The sequence below is a fragment of the Alexandromys fortis genome, unplaced genomic scaffold, assembly GCF_014885135.2.
Source record: "Alexandromys fortis isolate MF-2015 unplaced genomic scaffold, M_Fortis_MF-2015_v1.1 scaffold_466, whole genome shotgun sequence".
NCBI classification, from domain to species: domain Eukaryota; kingdom Metazoa; phylum Chordata; class Mammalia; order Rodentia; family Cricetidae; genus Alexandromys; species Alexandromys fortis.
Window position 1 is genome coordinate 110,280 of NW_026068332.1, and position 6,686 is coordinate 116,965.

A 6,686-nucleotide genomic window follows, 5' to 3' on the forward strand; every position below is an offset into this window, starting at 1 on the left:
AGGCGGAATTTTTTTTTTCAATAATAAAAAAAAAGATATTACTACCTACTGTTAAAGATCAGTTAACATGCCCAAAGAGCCTGTAGAAGATGGGCAGATACTTGCTCAATCTTGTATTCATTTGCCTTATTTACTAAATTTCTGGGGCTGAAGAGATGACTCAGTAATAAGGAGCACTTACTCCTCTTGCACAGGAAGTAGGTTCCATTCACTGTACCCATATATTGCTTCAAAAGCTTTTATAAAACTGTTGCAGAGGATTTGAGGCCCCCCTTTTTATTGGTCTCAATGAGAAGCAAGCATACATATGGTATACAAACATCCATTCAGGAAAACAACTTGTACACATAAAATAAAAATATTTTTTTAATATCTGAAATTTCCATGTAATATAGTTTTTTACCTATAGAAAAAGAGCTAGATAGTAAAATAAGTTTCTTGAATAATTGTAAATTATATTGTAGTAATTGCTAAGTAAGTTTTGTGGAAGTCAAGACGGAACTTAAAAATAGTAAGCAATAAAATTTAAGATGTATCTTTTTTTTAAAAAAAAAAAAGAAATGTCATACCAATCAGAAAAACAGGTGAGTGACCCAAGTACCTTAAGAACCTGTCCATTCCTGAGTTCCTAGATTTGATTTCCAAAGACACACTCTTACTGCCCTCCCAGTATTCCCCAGCTGCCAGGCCCGGCCTCCAAATCTGGTGAATTCCCACTGCTCAGGTGTAGACCATACCGATCATAAGAACAACTGAATGACCTGGATGCTTAAGCAATCGCTTACTAGATCCCATCTCCAAGGACACATTCCACCAGTAAGTAACTGAGGGGATTCTAAAAGTGGAAATGCTAGGTATATCAAGAGAAACTACAGATTCAAGCATGCATCAACAACTGAATACAGGAGAGGGAATAAGAGTATCTCATGTGTTGAAGATGCAAGAGAAGAAATAAATTCATTGGTCAAAGAAAATGTTAAATCTAAAACATTCTTAACACGAAAGATCCTTGAAATCTGGATCTCTATGGAAAGACTAAACCTAAGAATAGTAGAAAGAGAAGAATCCCAGCTCAAAAATACAGAAAATACTTTAACAAAATCATAGCAGAAAATTTCCCTAACCTAAAGAAGAGTATTTCTATATAGGTACAAGAATCTTACAGAACACCAAATCATTTGGAAGAGGAAGAAAGGCTCTCACCACATAATAATCAAACAATAAACAAACAGAACATAGAGTAAATAGTAAAAAAGGCAAAGGGAAAAGGCCAAATAACTTTTAAAGGTAGATATATTAGAATTGTACCCGACTTCTAAACAGGGATTCTAAGATACAGAGGGGCCTGGATTGGCATCCTGCAGACTAAAAGACAACAGATGTCAGTCTAGACTACTATAACCACTGAAAATTTCAATAACCATAGATGAAGAAAGCAAGATATTTCATGACAAGTCAAATTAAGACATTATCTATCTGTAAATCCAACTCAGCAAAAGGTAATATAAGGAAAACTCTAACCCAAGGAAGTTAGCTATATCCACAAAAACAAAGGAAATAAATAATATCACATCAGCAAAACCCAGAGAAGGGATATACAGGTACACACACACACACACACACACACACACACTACTACTACCACAAACAAAATAACTGGAAATAACAACCATTGGTCCTATGATGATGGTTGGGCTTGGCAGGAGAAGTGGGGGGGATGGGAGGAGGAGAGGGGGAGAGTTGCAGATGGAATATATAATGAATTTTAAAATTATATTAAAAATGAAAAAATATGAAAATTAAAAAAATAAAAATCATTGGTCATTATTGTCTCTCAATATCATTTTACACAATTCCCCTATCTAAAAAAAGATAGGCTAACATACTGGATACCAAAACAGGATCCATCCTTCTGTTGCATACTCAACATCAAAGACAGAGGTTACATCAGAGGAAAGGATTAGAAACAATTTTCAAAGCAAATGGAACCAAGAAGAAAGCTAATGTAGCTATAAAAATATCTAACAAAATTGACTCTGAGATGGCTATTCATTGCTGTCAACTTGACTATATCTGGAAGGAACTATAATGCAGAAATGGAGGGCATGCCTGTGATTCATATCTTCAAACAGTAAGGCAAACATCTCTTTTATCTAGAATTTTAGCTGGATGGCATAGGCTTTTAATCCACATTTTGAACTTGGATGACACATTCCTTTAATCTGAGCCACATCTGCTGGAAACCTTTATAAGGACAATGGAAGAAGAAAAATTTGCTCCTTTATCTGCCCTCCCTCACCTTGTCAATACTTTCGTTCTTTTACTGGCACTGGAGTCTTCTTCTTCAGGATTTTATAATATACAAAAGACCAGCTGGACACCTACCATTGCAGAACAGAACTGAGAAACTACTAGATTCTTGAACTTTCCATTCACAGCCTACCATTGTTAGATCAGTTGGACTGCAGCCTATAATTAATTCCAATAAATTCCATTTATAGAAATATATATATAACATATTATATAATATATTATATGTATTATATATATTACATATATAATGTAAGTTCAGTGATTCTCAAGAACCCTCTCTTCTTAATGCAGATTTTGATACCTCAGTGGTTCTAGATAAATATAAGGATGAATCTTTTAAGTATCCGTAGTAGGCTTTTTAATTCATTAGCACCTTCAAATTCTAGATACAAATAAACTGCCTAAAATATTTTAGTGTGCCCTGGAAGAGACTCTTCTCTCCTGCAGCCACAGTTTGAGCTGCAGAAAATTAAACTAAAGCCCTCATTATTATGTTGGCAGAGTTATGACAAAAATCAGTCTTGACCTCAAAAAGTATCAACAATTAAATTAAGAGCATTAGTTGGTAAAGAATGAGATCTTATAAATTGGGATGAGAATGTATGAATGGAAGATATTAAATCTGAGAACTATGAAACCTTGGGTACTTAAATAATGTCTTACCTGAGGAAGTAGTACCCTCAGCCCCACTCTTTGAAATATTCCTCTTTTGACAGCATTTAGGGGGTTTTATTGCTGTGAAAATCCACCATGACCATGGCAATACTTATAAGGAAAGCATTCAATTGAGGAGGATCACTTATGATTTCAGAGGTTGAGGCCATTATCATCATGGCAGGGGGCTTGCCAGTATTCAGACAGATGTGGTTCTGAAAAAGTAGCTAAGAGTCCTACATTTTGTAGGCAACAGGATTTCAACTGAAACATTAAGCAGTATCCTGATCTTAGGAAACCTCGAAGCCCAGCCTCCAACAGTTACACACTTCTTTCAAGAAGGCCATACCTATTCCAACAATGCTACACCTCCTAAAAGTGCCATTCCCTATGAGACCATGGGGGACCAGTTTCATTCAATGAATCATATTCCACTCCCCGACACAAATAATTTTTTAAAAATATCATAATTTAGTATACCGTCAAAAGTTCTCATAGGCTGTCACAGTTTCAACAATGTTTCAAAATCCAATGTTCAAAATCTCTTCTGAGATACATGCAATCTCTTAACTGTAATCACCTAGAAAATTAAAAAAAAAGATCACATACTTTCAGCACACATTATAGCATAGGATATACAGTACCATTCCAAAATAAGGTAGGGAGCATAGCAAGGAAATATGGGACCAGCGCAAAATGAAAACCATCTGATCTCTGAATCTCCATGTCTGATTTCAAAACACTCACTGAAATCTCCAATTGAATTCAGCTTTGTTGACTGCAACGTGCTTCTTTCTCTTGAGCTGGTTCCATTCCCTGTTAGCATCTTTTTTTAATAGACATTCCATAGCTCTGGCATCTCTAACATTTTTGGTTCTCCAAGACATTCCAGGTTTCAACTTCACAGAATTACACAATGGCCTCTCTACTATGCCTCTATTCAGGGATACTTCTGACACATGCCTGGCCTCAGTGACTTTATTCCATAACTCACTTCTTTCATCCTTAATTCTTATCCTAGAACTATGGAGAGAAATCTGGCAATTTTGGCTGTATGTTGGGGCTATAATATGCCTCCCCTCATTCAATTATATCTTCAACAGCTTTCTGTCCTTGATTGCCTCAGCTGGGCTACCTGAAACTTGCTCTGTACACCAGGCTGGCCTTAGACTCATAGATCCACCAACCTCTGCCTTCCCAGTGCTTGGACTAAAGGTGTGCCCCACCATTACAGGCTGTATGCTTTTCTTTCCAAAATTTGGAAATTTAGGTAAGTGGGATCTTGTCTTGAGGTCACCATTCCCTTCTTTACATTTCTTAATCTGTTTATCTTCTTGAACACAGAGTAAATCCCTATTCCACTTCATGGTATTCTTTGTCTCCTCAAATTTTTCATTTTATAATTTACCCTGCTCATCTTGCTCCTTTGCTTTATAAATTTTCATTAGAGTTACCACTAAACACCATACCACAAAGTAGGTTGTTTTGGGATTTTCTCTTACCAATTGAATTAATCTGAGACTCTTCAGTTTAGCATCAGGCAAACTCTTTAGACAGACACTTTCTTCACTAAAACATCACAAGAATTTCTGTAGGCAACATACTATATTTCTTCTCCTCTGAAATTTCTTGAGTGAGTACCCCATAGTTCATCAAATCACACACAGAGTCACTTTCTGCCATGCTCCTACTAGTATGGTCCATTAGTCAGTACTTAAAGCATTCCGCTGCTCTCATAACCAAAGTACCAAAGACCAAATTCCATAGCAATATCTAGTCTCTAGTGGCAACTGCTGTCTTAATTTTTTTTTCTGTGAAGACAACAGGACCATGACAACTTTACTACAGAAAACATTTAATTGAAAGTGCTAGCTTACAGTTTCAGAGGTTCAGTACATTATCACCATGACTGGGAATATGTCAGTATGCTGGCAGATGTGGTGCTGAAGGAATATCTGAGAATCTTCTGTGGAGGCTATAGAAAGCCAACTGGACAGTATTCTGAGTTTAGGAAAGCCCATCCCCATAGTGACTCACTTTCTCCAAGAGCACTGTATCTACTCTAAGAAAGTCAAACTTTTGAATAGTGCCACTCCCTATGAGATTATTAGGTCCAATTACATTCAAAACACCATATCACCTTTCACTAAATAAATTAATCATTCCATATCTGATAAATTAATATTGGATTTTTTCTGAAGTATCTGCCAGGCAAATAATATGTTTTCCCTCAGAGCCCACTAATGTTCGCTTCTAGACATATAACCAGACTCAATGCAATGCAGGATCCTAAAGGGGAAAATATAGTTCATGATGATTCATGCTGCACTAATAATGAGCTTACTGCTTTTGCTAATTTATTCAAGCCAAAGTCTGAGGTATAAGTTTGAGAATAGGCTTTCAGAGTATGGGATGATGGTGGAAGAACATAGAATCAAATCAGACTCAATTTATTGATATGGGGGCCCTCTGAGTAAAATTCTGTTTTATATGGAAGTTCACACATTCAAAAGAAAGGTGTCAAGAGTTGTTCGAATGGTTGACTGAAGTGTTTATCCAAAGATGGCCTTCTAAAAATGAGTTGGCAATGCCTACTATCCCTTGATTTAGTGTTGGTGAAAAGATTTTCAGGCTCGGGAAAATTTCAATGCTAGAGTGAGTACACTGTAAGATCTAATCCTCCACAATAGGAAGGCTCAGAAGACATGCATCTCATGAATCCTATAATGTGAAAATTGGCGAGATGGCACCAGCATATTTAAAAGTTTTGTTATTGCCCTTCTCCTTGTGCGAGACCTCAGGGTTAGAGATTCTGCTGTTCAGTTGGATAAATTAACTGCAATGAGTTTAACTGGGCCTTAAGTTAGGATGGACCAGGTGGTAGCATTGAATCACCAGATGGAAGGTGATCTTAATTATCGTAAGGGAACAGTGCAGACAAGACAATGGTTATAATGGCGTAACCCCTAATGTTCAGCACAGGCAAGGTACTGGAAAATCATTTTTCCAGACATGAAATAGATAAGATGCCTGCCTACTGCATTTTGGTTTGACCCATTTAAGCAGAAAAATTGTCAAACAAATCAAAGCAATCAAAGAAAGGCTGCCCTAGACCATGGCAATAGGCAATCTTGGGCAGCAATCAATTTCCAGACTTTAACCAATTTGTAGAACCAGATCAAGTTGCATGAAGGTATGGCCAGTTTCCATTGAGGAAGTAGCTTGATAAGACACCTAAAAATTTTACAGTTAGCCTTTCCAGTTCTTCCCCATAGGAACCTAAGGTTTTTTACAAGGGTAATTGTACAATGGGTTGAAAAGCAATTAAAGTTTTCAGTGTATGTTGGATACTGGTTTTGATTTGATGGAAATACCAGGATATTGCAAGATACATTGGGGCCCTTGCATTCAAGTAGGGACTTGAAAGTAGTGACTAATGGAATTTTGACTGATATCCAACTCACTGTATGTCCGGTAGGTCCTGTGGGTCTTTAAACTCATCCAGTGGTTATTTCTCCATTCCAGAATGTATACTTTGCTTTCTGTTTGCATGGCTATTAATATACCTTTACACTTTGGCCTAAGGGTACATTAATTCTTCTACCCTGTATGACAACTTAGGTGGAATGGATATTGTTCATCTGTCTTTTCAAAAAAAAGTACTACACTTTTTTACTATATTGATACTATTATGCTAGTTGAACCTTATAATCAGAAGG